The sequence below is a fragment of the Ctenocephalides felis genome, unplaced genomic scaffold (assembly GCF_003426905.1).
Source record: "Ctenocephalides felis isolate EL2017-DRISC unplaced genomic scaffold, ASM342690v1 CF-g0.4_SCAFFOLD_01886, whole genome shotgun sequence".
Lineage (NCBI taxonomy): Eukaryota > Metazoa > Arthropoda > Insecta > Siphonaptera > Pulicidae > Ctenocephalides > Ctenocephalides felis.
In genome coordinates this window covers 92,217,742-92,232,211 of record NW_020538040.1, presented here as the reverse complement: position 1 = coordinate 92,232,211, position 14,470 = coordinate 92,217,742, and positions in this window count along the sequence as shown.

Here is a 14,470-nt window from a genome sequence, read left to right as displayed (position 1 = left end):
ATAGATAAACAAGTATCTTGCTTATAAATGCATTCAAATTAAAGCGCCTAATTTACACGGAGACGATTTACACGGCTGTTCTATGAGCGCGAGCGTGTACTACTTGCTCAGATTATTTCAACTTTTGAATGTGTTCTACCCTATGGACTAAAACTAAATTTTGGATAGCGTAAGAAAAATTAATAGCCTTTCTAACGAAGATAATTAAAAATAGACTAATTTTTTTAACAACCGCACTACCCGAAAATTTGGAACAAAAAATTATTTTCACTTTTTCATAGACTAACAAATAATTATATATGGCCCGAAGGTGTTAATTGTTTGAAAATGCTGTAATTTGTATATCATGGATCCATGCCTTTTCACTAAAATCAAACGTGTAAAAAACATACACATTTCCTATCAATATTTTATCAATATTTTATGTTAAAAAGTCAAGGATCCATGCTTTTTCACTTAAATCAAACGTGAAAAAAACTTTTTTCTCCAATATTTTTTCCCCAAAATTTACGTTAATTAAACTGTGTTATAAATATATTTATTTATGTAATGTTTGCTTATGATGATTTTTTTTTCTAGGCTTTGAATGCTGATGATGCTTTTCCATAAGACGATAAAGACGTTCCAGACTTTGCTGCTTCAAATGCTTTTGATGCTTTTCAATGAGACGAAAAACTTCTTCCAGACTTTGTTCCTAATGAGTTCTTTCCAGACTTTGCCGCTTTAAATAATTTGGAGCTTACTTATTAGTGATAAAAATTAGGCGTTTATATTTATTTATTTATGTAATTCATTTGACTTATATTGTTGTTTCTTTATTTCCAGACTTTGATACCTTGCCAAACAAAGCTTTGCTGACTGACTTGTATGCTGACTACTTGCTGTGCTTGCTTCAATCGATATTATTAAATTGTAAGTTTCTAGAAACGAGACTTTTATTTTCCATGCAATTTATTTTGATACTTATGTTGTTTTTTCTCTTTGTTCACATATCGATCGATCGATTGATGATGATGAGCAGCCGTCGTCGCAGACTTCGGAGGCCTCCAAAGTTCTTCATCCTATCCCAGAATTACATATTTCATGTATACCAATTATATCGTTTAATCGGGTTGAGAAACAAATTTACTGTTACTAGTAAACAAAGCGTTTTAGGTATGAATTTTTTTACTGTGCTCCGAATTGAATGAAATTTTGGAATTAGGTTTATCTTACCCTCAAGTTCAAAAGTGAAAACAATTCGGGTTGCGCCATTACCCCCCGGGGGGATGACACCCCTTCTCAATTGTGTAATTATATTTTTTCAAAATAACGTCGGAAATCGATAGAAAAACTAATTATAAGAAAAAAATGTCTTTTATAGTTTTTCAAAAAAACTAATACTTTTCAAGTTACTGGCCTCTAAAGATTCATACATTTTTGGCGTTTTTCTTCGTTTTTTCTGCAAATATCTCCTAAAATATACATTTTAACGAAACTCATGTAATAAACAAAATAATGTCAATAAAAATATTAATAAATCGGTATTACATAAAGTGCTCTAAGAAAAATATTAAGCAAGACTTGAAAGAGCAAAGTCGATTTTTATTTCGTTCAAGATTTAATTGTTGTATTTAAAGCCATCTAGTGTAGAGGTTTTACATTTTATGCATTTCGGTGAAATTGGGTTTTATACAACATAAGCTGAGCTCACTCACTCATAAGCAACATGAGTGTTTTTTTGCGTGTAAAATGAGTGAGCTATCATGCAAACAAGAAGCATATACGAAGTTTTTTTCTTTTAAATCATATGGTTTAATGAGCGCCATTTCCAGCAGAATTAAAGTAGCTCACATTCCATCTAGAATTCACTTCATTATAGACATCTTGATGAATTCTAGCAGATTCACTACTTTAGTACAAACTATTTTCAGAAAACTCACAATTTTATAAAAACTTGTTTTTCCAATTTGCGCGGCCGCGCAGACTTTAGCCATTCACAACTCTGTCAATTTTTGTGTGACAGAAAAATAATAAAAAACAAAACTAAGCCAGAAAGTTCCCTGTGATTTTTATCTATATGCTTTTATACGTATCTTTTATTCTTTTTGAGATATAATGAAAATAATTCCAATTTTTAAAAAAATTGGAAAAAAAAAGTTTTTATAAAATCGTGAGTTTTCTGAAAATAGTTTGTACTAAAGTAGTGAATCTGCTAGAATCCATCAAGATGTCTATAATGAAGTGAATTCTAGAAGGAATGTGAGCTACTTTAATTCTGGTGGAAATGGCGTCCATTAAACCATATGATTTAAAAGAAAAAAACTTCGTATATGCTTCTTATTTGCATGATAGCTCACTCATTTTACACGCAAAAAACTTGTAACAGCATCATTTTAAAGCTTATGTTGAGCAGTATAAAACCCAATTTCACCGAAATGCAAAAAATGTAAAACCTCGACACTAGATGGCTTTAAATACAATAATTAATTAAATCTTGAACGAAATAAAAAACAACTTTGCTCTTTCATATCTTGCTTAATATTTTTCCTAGAACACTTTATGTAATACCGATTTATTAGGATTTTTATTGACATTATTTTGTTCATTACATGATTTTCGTTAAAATGTATATTTTAGGAGATATTTGCAAAAAAACGAAGGAAAACGCCAAAAATATATGAATCTTTAGTGGCCAGTAACTTGAAAAGTATTAGTTTTTTTGAGAAACTATAAAGAGGTGTCATACCCCCGGGGGGTGATGGCGCAACCCGAATTGTTTTCACTTTTGAACTTGAGGGTAAGATGAACCTAATTCCAAAATTTCATTCAATTCGGAGCACAGTAAAAAAATTCAGAGGTTATACCCATTTTTCCTCTCTGTTTACTGCACTATACGTAGGATCTACTACGCTGATGTATTATTGTGGTGCTTGAGTTGCTTTTTTGTTGCCTGTCATTGAGCGGCACATAGGATCAACTTCTGTGTCGTTAGCAATACTCATTGATCGACTTCTACACAATGGTTAATTTCAATTTGCTATATAATATAGGGTTCGAGAAAACTTCTCGTCGATTTGCATAACAAGCAAGTACAAGAGAGCAAGTGTTTAATGAATCAATTAATTTGTCAGTCAGTCATTGATTTGAATTGATGATTTGATTAATTGATTGATTGATTGATCATTTGTTTGATTGTCTTCTGTTATGAAGATTTCTATGATGATGAGTTGTTAATATCGGATCATATGCTGAAATACTCGATGTGTCTCTCAATTCAATGTTCAACGATCTTTGTTCAGTATGACATGAAAAAAACGCAAATATTTGACAATAGGCCTTCGTGGAAGAGGCACTATCAAAAACGACAGGCCCTACGTCCTTTCGCGCAGAGGGGGATAAGGAAAGCGCGTCTCCTTTGTGCCTCGAGCCTGTATTTGCGGACGCTGGGGAATTTTTTTTCCCCAATTTTTTTTTTTTTTAAACATTTTTTTTGTATTATTGAATCCTTCATCTTAAGTTTATAATTATGTTAATATGTTTTCAGCGAGTTTTATAATTTAGATCTTTTGAAACTTGTTAATTTATAAAGATACCTATATGTGTATGTGATATTAATAAATTTATATGAAATGTATTCAAAAATTGTCAGTTGTTTTATTATAAATTTGTTTTTATGTATTTTATATTGAGCAAAATAGATTACAAATAGATCTAATTTTTTTTGACCAAAATTTTTTTGTCCAAAATTTTTTTTGTTCAAAAATTTTTATGTCCAAAATTTTTTTGTCCAAATTTTTTGTCCAAATTTTTTTTGTCCAAATTTTTTTTGTCCAATTTTTTTTTGACCAACATTTTTTTGACCAAAAATTTTTTTGTCCAAATTTTTTGTCCAAAATTTTTGTCTAATTTTTTTTGACCAAAAATTTTTTCGTCTAAATTTTTTTGTCGTCCAAATTTTTTTTGACCAAAATTTTTTTTCCAATTTTTTTTTTGTGCAAAAATTTTTTTTCACAAAATTTTTTTCCAAAAAATTTTTTTCCAAAAATTTTTTTTTCCAAAATTTTTTTGACCAAAATTTTTTTTGTCAAAAATTTTTTGGTCCAAATTTTTTTTGACCAAAATTTTTATGACCAAAATTTTTATGACCAAATAATTTTTTTTCCAAAATTTTTTGGACCAAAATTTTTTTGACCCAAATTTTTTTGACCAAAATTTTTTTGACCAACATTTTTTTGACCAAAAATTTTTTTGTCCAAATTTGTCCAAAATTTTTGTCTAATTTTTTTTGACCAAAAATTTTTTCGTCTAAATTTTTTTGTCCAAATTTTTTTTGACCAAAATTTTTATTCCAAAATTTTTTTTGTTCAAAAATTTTTTTTCCCAAAATTTTTTTTTCCAAAATTTTTTTGACCAAAATTTTTATCCAAAATTTTTTTTCACCAAAATTTTTTTTCCCAAAATTTTTTTGACCAAAAATTTTTTGGGCCAAAATTTTTTTGACCAAATTCCTAGATCTAGTCGACTAGCGATCGCGACAGAGCGCTTGCCAAAAAAATTTTAGCAAAAAAATTTTAGCCCAAAAAATTTTTGGTCAAAAATCTTTGAGTTTTTTGACCAAAAATTTTTTGGGCTAAAATTTTTTTGACCAAAAATTTTTTTGACCAAAATTTTTCTGACCAAAATTTTTTTTTCAAAATTTTTTGGACCAAAATTTTTTTGACCCAAATTTTTTTGACCCAAATTTTTTTGACCAACATTTTTTTGACCAAAAATTTTTTTGTCCAAAATTTTTGTCTAATTTTTTTTGACCAAAAATTTTTTCGTCTAAATTTTTTTGTCCAAATTTTTTTTGACCAAAATTTTTTTTCCAAAATTTTTTTTGTCCAAAAATTTTTTTGAGCAAAATTTTTTTTCACAAATTTTTTTTCCCAAAATTTTTTTTTCTAAAATTTTTTTTGACCAAAATTTTTTTCCAAAATTTTTTTTGACCAAAATTTTTTTGTCTAAAAATTTTTTTGACCAAAATTTTTTGGGTCAAATTTTTTTTGACTAAAATTTTTTGACAAAAAATTTTTTGTCCAAAAATTTTTTTGACCAAATTTTTTTTCCCAATTTTTTTTTTCCAAAATTTTTTTGACCAAAATTTTTTTTCACAAAATTTTTTTCCAAAAATTTTTTTCCCAAAATTTTTTCTTCCAAAATTTTTTTCCCAAAATTTTTTCTTCCAAAATTTTTTTCAAAAAATTTTTTTCAAAAAATTTTTTCCAAAATTTTTTTTTTCAAAATTTTTTTGACCAAAATTTTTTTGACCAAAAATTTTTTTGTCCAAAATTTTTTTTGACCAAAATTTTTTTTCCAAAATTTTTCTTGACCAAAAATTTTTTTGACCAAAATTTTTTCGACCAAAATTTTTTTGTCCAAGATTTTTTTGAGCAAAAATTTTTTTGTCTAAAGTTTTTTGTCCAAATTTTTTTTGTCTAATTTTTTTGTCCAAAAATTTTTTTGACCAAATTTTTTTTTTACAAAATTTTTTTCCAAAAATTTTTTTGACCAAAATTTTTTTCCAAAATTTTTTTTGACCAAAATTTTTTGGGCCAAATTTTTTTTGACTAAAATTTTTTTACCAAAATTTTTTTGACAAAAAATCTTTTGTTCTAAAATTTTTTTGACCAAAAATTTTTTGGGCAAAAATTTTTTTGACCAAAATTTTTTTGACGAAAAATTTTTTTCTCAAAATTTTTTTGACCAAAATTTTTATGACGAAACAATTTTTTTCCAAAATTTTTTGGACCAAAATTTTTTGACGAAAAATTTTTTTCCAAATTTTTTGACCAAAATTTTTTTGTCTAAAATTTTTTTGACCAAAAATTTTTTTGTCCAAAGGTTTTTGTCCAAATTTTTTTGTCTAATTTTTTTGTGCAAATTTTTTTTGACCAAAAATTTTTTTGTCCAAAATTTTTTTGTCAAATTTTTTTTTGACCCAAAATTTTTTTGTCCAAATTTTTTTTGACCAAAAATTTTTTTTTTCAAAATTTTTTTTGTCCAAATTTTTTGTCCAAAATTTTTTTGTCCAAAATTTTTTTGTCCAAAATTTTTTTGTCTAATTTTTTTTGACCATAAATCTTTTTGTCTAAAATTTTTTGTCCAAAATTTTTTTGACCATTTTTTTTTGACCAAAAATTTTTTTGTTGAAATTTTTTTTTGACCGTTACCATGGCAACAAAAATCGCAAAATAATTTTACTGAACATTTTGTGTTAGCGACGGTTACCATGGCAACGAAAATCGCAAAATAATCTTTGGGATTTCCAAGTCCAAAAAAAATTTGGACAAAAAAATTTTTAGATAAAAAAAATTTGGACAAAAAAATTTTGGACAAAAAATTTTAGCGTTATATTGGACAAAAAAATACAACCAAAAAAGCTTATTAAATCGAAGGTTAAAAGCTCTTAAAAAAGCTCCTAAAATAAATACCAAAAATTATTTTGCGATTCTCGTTGCCATGGTAACCCTCGCTACCGAATATCGATACGAATCTGACTAACATTTTTATAGCTGTATTGCACGTCACCATAGCAACGGTTGCTAGGCAACGAGAACCATTATTTTGTGACTAATATTTTTTTATCCGTATTGCACGTCGTGCATAACACAAAAGTTCCAGTCGACGTGCTGTCAAATGTAAAAATGTGACTGTTCTCCTGATGCATCGAAACGATTTTGACGAGATTTTGTATTTTTTTGACCAAAATTTTTTTGACCAAAATTTTTTGGGCCAAATTTTTTTTGACTAAAATTTTTTGGAACAAAATTTTTTTCCAAATTTTTTTTTTCCAAATTTTTTTTTTCCAAAATTTTTTTGACCAAAATTTTTTTTCCAAAATTTTTTTTGACCAAAATTTTTTTGTCCAAAAATTTTTTTGACCAAAATTTTTTTTTGACCAAAAATTTTTTGTCCAAAAATTTTTTTGACCAAAATTTTTTTTCACAAAATTTTTTTCGAAAAAATTTTTTTCCCAAAATTTTTATTTCCAAAATTTTTTTGACCAAAATTTTTTTCCAAAAATTTTTTTTCCCAAAATTTTTTTTCCAAAATTTTTTTGACCAAAATTTTTTTGACTAAAAATTTTTTTGTCCAAAATTTTTTTTGACCAAAATTTTTTTTCCCAAAATTTTTTTGACCAAAAATTTTTTGGGCCAACATTTTTTTGATCAAAATTTTTTTGACCCAAATTTTTTTGACCAAAATTTTTTTGACGAAAAATTTTTTTCTCAAAATTTTTTTGACCAAAATTTTTATGACGAAACAATTTTTTTCCCAAAATTTTTTTGACCCAATTTTTTTTTAACCCAAATTTTTTTGACCAAAATTTTTTTGACCAAAAATTTTTTTGACCAAAATTATTTTGACCAAAATTTTTCTGACCAAAATTTTTTTTTCAAAATTTTTTGGACCAAAATTTTTTGATCCAAATTTTTTTGACCAAAATTTTTTTGACCAACATTTTTTTGACCAACATTTTTTTGACCAAAAATTTTTTTTTCAAAAATTTTTTTGTCCAAAATTTTGGTCAAAATAATTTTTGGTCAAAAAAATTTGGACAAAAAAATTTTTGGTCAAAAAAATGTTGGTCAAAAAAATTTGGGTCAATAAAATTTTGGAAAAAAAATTATTTGGTCATAAAAATTTTGGTCAAAAAAAATTTGGACCAAAAAATTTTTGTCAAAAAAATTTGGGTCAAAAAAATTTTGGTCCAAAAAATTTTGGAAAAAAAATTAGGGTCAAAAAATTTTTGGTCCAAAAAATTTTGATCAAAAAAATTTTGGCCCAAAAAATTTTTGGTCAAAAAAATTTTGGGAAAAAAAATTTTGGTCAAAAAAATTTGGTCAAAAAAATTTTTAGTCAAAAAAATTTTGGTCAAAAAAATTTTGGAAAAAAAATTTTGGGAAAAAAATTTTTGGAAAAAAATTTTGGTCAAAAAAATGTTGGAAATAAAAATTTTGGGAAAAAAATTTTTCGAAAAAAATTTTGTGAAAAAAAATTTTGGTCAAAAAAATTTTTGGACAAAAATTTTTGGTCAAAAAAAATTTTGGTCAAAAAAATTTTTGGACAAAAAAATTTTGGTCAAAAAAATTTTGGAAAAAAATTTTGGTCAAAAAAATTTTGGTCAAAAAAATTTTTGGAAAAAAATTTTGTGAAAAAAAATTTTGGTCAAAAAATTTTTGGACAAAAAAAATTTTGAAAAAAAAATTTTGGTCAAAAAAAATTTGGACAAAAAAATTAGATAGACGAAAAAATTTTTTGTCAAAAAAAATTTTGAAAAAAAAATTTTGGTCAAAAAAAATTTTGGAAAAAAAATTTGGTCAAAAAAAATTTGGTCAAAAAAATTTTGGGAAAAAAAATTTTTTAAAAAAAAGATTTTGGTCAAAAAAAATTTTGTGCAAAAAAAATTTTGGAAAAAAAAATTTGGTCAAAAAAAATTTGGACAAAAAAATAGACGAAAAAATTTTTGGTCAAAAAAAATTTGCACAAAAAAATTTTTGGACAAAAAAATTAGACAAAAAAAATTGGACAAAAACCTTTAGACAAAAAAATTTTGGACAAAAAAATTTTGGACAAAAAAATTTTGGACAAAAAAATTTTGGAAAAAAATTGTTTCGTCATAAAAATTTTGGTCAAAAAAATTTTGAGAAAAAAATTTTTTGTCAAAAAAATTTGGGTCAAAAAAATTTTGGTCAAAAAATTTTAGTCAAAAAAAAATTGGCCCAAAAAATTTTGGTCAAAAAAATTTTTGGACAAAAAAATTTTGGAAAAAAATTTTGGTCAAAAAAATTTTTGGAAAAAAATTTTGTGAAAAAAAATTTTGGTCAAAAAAATTTTTGGACAAAAAAAATTTTGGAAAAAAAATTTTGGTCAAAAAAAATTTGGACAAAAAAATTTTGGGAAAAAAATTTTTTGTCAAAAAAATTCTGGTCCAAAAAATTTTGGAAAAAAAATTATTTGGTCATAAAAATTTTGGTCAAGATAAATTTGGACCAAAAAATTTTTGAGAAAAAAAAATTTGGTCAAAAAAATATTGGACAAAAAAATTTTTTGTCAAAAAAATTCTGGACAAAAAAATTTTGGACAAAAAAATTTTTGGTTAAAAAAAATTTGGTCAAAAAAAATTTGGACAAAAAAAATTATTTGGTCATAAAAATTTTGGTCAAGATAAATTTGGACCAAAAAATTTTTGACAAAAAAAAATTTGGTCAAAAAAATATTGGACAAAAAAATTTTTTGACCAACATTTTTTTGACCAAAAATTTTTTTTTCAAAAATTTTTTTTTCCAAAATTTTGGTCAAAATAATTTTTGGTCAAAAAAATTTGGACAAAAAAATTTTTGGTCAAAAAAATGTTGGTCAAAAAAATTTGGGTCAATAAAATTTTGGAAAAAAAATTATTTGGTCATAAAAATTTTGGTCAAAAAAAATTTGGACCAAAAAATTTTTGTCAAAAAAATTTGGGTCAAAAAAATTTTGGTCCAAAAAATTTTGGAAAAAAAATTAGGGTCAAAAAATTTTTGGTCCAAAAAATTTTGATCAAAAAAATTTTGGCCCAAAAAATTTTTGGTCAAAAAAATTTTGGGAAAAAAAATTTTGGTCAAAAAAAATTTTGGACAAAAAAATTTTTAGTCAAAAAAATTTTGGTCAAAAAAATTTTGGAAAAAAAATTTTGGGAAAAAAATTTTTGGAAAAAAATTTTTGGAAAAAAATTTTGGTCAAAAAAATTTTGGAAATAAAAATTTTGGGAAAAAAAATTTTTCGAAAAAAATTTTGTGAAAAAAAATTTTGTTCAAAAAAATTTTTGGACAAAAAATTTTTGGTCAAAAAAAAATTTTGGTCAAAAAAATTTTTGGACAAAAAAATTTTGGTCAAAAAAAATTTTGGAAAAAAAATTTGGTCAAAAAAAATTTGGTCAAAAAAATTTTCGTCAAAAAAATTTTTGGACAAAAAAATTTTGGTCAAAAAAAATTTTGGAAAAAAATTTTGGTCAAAAAAATTTTGGTCAAAAAAATTTTTGGAAAAAAATTTTGTGAAAAAAAATTTTGGTCAAAAAAATTTTTGGACAAAAAAAATTTTGAAAAAAAAATTTTGGTCAAAAAAAATTTGGACAAAAAAATTTAGACGAAAAAATTTTTTGTCAAAAAAAATTTTGAAAAAAAAATTTTGGTCAAAAAAAATTTTGGAAAAAAAATTTGGTCAAAAAAAATTTGGTCAAAAAAATTTTGGGAAAAAATTTTTTAAAAAAAGATTTTGGTCAAAAAAAATTTTGTGCAAAAAAAATTTTGGAAAAAAAAATTTGGTCAAAAAAAATTTGGACAAAAAAATTTAGACGAAAAAATTTTTGGTCAAAAAAAATTTGCACAAAAAAATTTTTGGACAAAAAAATTAGACAAAAAAAATTGGACAAAAACCTTTAGACAAAAAAATTTTGGACAAAAAAATTTTGGACAAAAAAATTTTGGAAAAAAATTGTTTCGTCATAAAAATTTTGGTCAAAAAAATTTTGAGAAAAAAATTTTTTGTCAAAAAAATTTGGGTCAAAAAAATTTTGGTCAAAAAATTTTAGTCAAAAAAAAATTGGCCCAAAAAATTTTGGTCAAAAAAATTTTTGGACAAAAAAATTTTGGAAAAAAATTTTGGTCAAAAAAATTTTTGGAAAAAAATTTTGTGAAAAAAAATTTTGGTCAAAAAAATTTTTGGACAAAAAAAATTTTGGAAAAAAAATTTTGGTCAAAAAAAATTTGGACAAAAAAATTTTGGGAAAAAAATTTTTTGTCAAAAAAATTCTGGTCCAAAAAATTTTGGAAAAAAAATTTTGGAAAAAAAATTATTTGGTCATAAAAATTTTGGTCAAAAAATTTTGGTCAAAAAAAATTTGGACCAAAAAATTTTTGACAAAAAAAATTTTGGTCAAAAAAATTTTGGTCCAAAAAATTTTGGAAAAAAAATTTGGGTCAAAAAATTTTTGGTCCAAAAAATTTTGCCCAAAAAATTTTGTGAAAAAAAATTTTGGTCAAAAAAATTTTTGCACAAAAAAAATTTTGGAAAAAAAATTTAGACGAAAAAATTCTTGGTCAAAAAAAATTAGACAAAAATTTTGGACAAAAAATTTGGACAAAAAAATTTTTGGTCAAAAAAATGTTGGTCAAAAAAATTTGGGTCAAAAAAATTTTGGTCCAAAAAATTTTGGAAAAAAAATTATTTGGTCATAAAAATTTTGGTCAAAAAAAATTTGGACCAAAAAATTTTTGTCAAAAAAATTTGGGTCAAAAAAATTTTGGTCCAAAAAATTTTGGAAAAAAAATTTGGGTCAAAAAATTTTTGGTCTAAAAAATTTTGGAAAAAAAATTATTTGGTCATAAAAATTTTGGTCAAAAAAAATTTGGACCAAAAAATTTTTGACAAAAAAAAATTTGGTCAAAAAAATTTTTGCACAAAAAAAATTTTGGAAAAAAAAATCTTGGTCAAAAAAAATTTGGGCGACAAAAAAATTTAGACGAAAAAATTTTTGGTCAAAAAAAATTAGACAAAAATTTTGGACAAAATATTTGGACAAAAAAATTTTTGGTCAAAAAAATGTTGGTCAAAAAAATTTTGGTCAAAAAAATTTGGGTCAAAAAAATTTTGGTCCAAAAAATTTTGGAAAAAAAATTATTTGGTCATAAAAATTTTGGTCAAAAAAAATTTGGACCAAAAAATTTTTGTCAAAAAAATTTTGGAAAAAAAATTTGGGTCAAAAAATTATTTGGTCATAAAAATTTTGGTCAAAAAATTTTGGTCAAAAAAAATTTGGACCAAAAAATTTTTGACAAAAAAAAATTTGGTCAAAAAAATTTTTGCACAAAAAAAATTTTGGAAAAAAAATCTTGGTCAAAAATAATTTGGGCGACAAAAAAATTTAGACGAAAAAATTTTTGGTCAAAAAAAATTAGACAAAAATTTTGGACAAAATATTTGGACAAAAAAATTTTTGGAAAAAAAATTATTCTCCTGATACATCGAAACGATTTGACGAGATTTATTTTAATACATTTTGCCACTTTATTGCAAAATTGTGACTGCTCCCCTAGTAGAATAAATGATTCTAGTACCTATTTAGTACCAAAATTTTTTTGACCAAAATTTTTTGGGCCAAATTTTTTTTGACTAAAATATTTTGGAACAAAATTTTATTCCAAATTTTTTTTTTCCCAAATTATTTTTTTCCAAAATTTTTTTGACCAAAATTTTTTTTCCAAAATTTTTTTTGACTAAAATTTTTTTGTCCAAAAATTTTTTTGACCAAAATTTTTTTTCACAAAATTTTTTTCGAAATTTTTTTTTTCCCAAAATTTTTATTTCCAAAATTTTTTTGACCAAAATTTGTTTCCAAAAATTTTTTTCCCAAAATTTTTTTTCCAAAATTTTTTTGACAAAAATTTTTTTGACCAAAAATTTTTTTGTCCAAAATTTTTTTTGACCGAAATTTTTTTTCCCAAAATTTTTTTGACCCAAATTTTTTTGACAAAAATTTTTTTGACGAAAAATTTTTTTCTCAAAACTTTTTTGACCAAAATTTTTATGACGAAACAATTTTTTTCCCAAAATTTTTTTGACCCAATTTTTTTTTAACCCAAATTTTTTTGACCAAAATTTTTTTGACCAAAAATTATTTTGGCCAAAATTTTTCTGACCAAAATTTTTTTTTCAAAATTTTTTGGACCAAAATTTTTTGACCAAAATTTTTTTTTCAAAATTTTTTGGACCAAAATTTTTTGACCAAAATTTTTTTGACCAACATTTTTTTGACCAAAAATTTTTTTTTCAAAAATTTTTTTGTCCAAATTTTTTGTCCAAAATTTTTTTGCCCAATTGACTGAATTGACTGAACATTTTGTGTTACCATTTTTTGGGCCAAAATTTTTTTGACCAAAATTTTTTTGACCCAAATTTTTTTGACAAAAATTTTTTTGACGAAAAATTTTTTTCTCAAAACTTTTTTGACCAAAATTTTTATGACGAAACAATTTTTTTCCCAAAATTTTTTTGACCCAATTTTTTTTTAACCCAAATTTTTTTGACCAAAATTTTTTTGACCAAAAATTTTTTTGATCAAAAATTTTTTTGTCCCAAATTTTTTTGACCAAAATTTTTTTGACCAAAATTTTTTTGACCAAAAATTATTTTGGCCAAAATTTTTCTGACCAAAATTTTTTTTTCAAAATTTTTTGGACCAAAATTTTTTGACCAAAATTTTTTTTTCAAAATTTTTTGGACCAAAATTTTTTGACCAAAATTTTTTTGACCAACATTTTTTTGACCAAAAATTTTTTTTTCAAAAATTTTTTGTCCAAAATTTTTTTGCCCAATTGACTGAATTGACTGAACATTTTGTGTTACCATGGCAACAAAAATCGCAAAATAATTTTACTGAACATTTTCGAAAAATTTTTAGTCAACTTTGGACAAAAAAATTTTGGTCAAAAAAATTTTGGTCAAAAAAATTTAGACAAAAAGATTTTTGGACAAAAAAAATTAGACAAAAAAAATTTGGACAAAAAATTTTGGACAAAAAAATTTTTGGTAAAAAAAAATTTAGTCAAAAAAATTTTGAACAAAAAAATTTTTGGTCAAAAAAAATTTGGCCAAAAAAATTTTGGTCAAAAAAAATTTGAACAAAAAAATTTTTGAACAAAAAAAATTAGACCAAAAAAATTTTGACAAAAAAATTTTGGTCGAAAAAATTTTGGTCAAAAAAAATTTAGACAAAAAAATTTTTGGACAAAAAAAATTAGACAAAAAAAATTTGGACAAATAATTTGGACAAAAAAAATTTGAACAAAAAAATTTTTTGTCAAAAAAAATTTGGACAAATAAATTAGACAAAAAAAATTTGGACAAAAAATTTATAGTTATATTGGACAAAAAAATACAACCAAAAAATTAAATCGAAGGTTAAAAGCTCTTAAAAAAGCTCCTAAAATAAATACCAAAAATTATGTTGCGATTCTCGTTGCCATGGTAACCGTCGCTACCGGACAAAAAAAATTCAAAAAAAATTTAGACAAAAAAATTTTTGGACAAAATAATTTTTGGTCAAAAAAAATTTGGACAAAAAAATTTTGGACAAAAAAATTTTGGACAAAAAAATTTTTAGTCAAAAAAATTTGGATAAAAAAATTTTGGACAAATAAATTTTGGTCGAAAAAATTTTGGTCAAAAAAAATTTAGATAAAAAAAATTTGGACAAAAAATTTGGACAAAAAATTAAAATAAAAAAATTTTGGACAAAAAATTTTAGCGTTATATTGGACAAAAATACAACCAAAAAAACTTATTAAATCGAAGGTTAAAAGCTCTTAAAAAAGCTCCTAAAATAAATACCAAAAATTATGTTGCGATTCTCGTTGCCATGGTAACCGTCGCTACCGAACAAAAAAATTAGACAAAAAAAAATTGGACA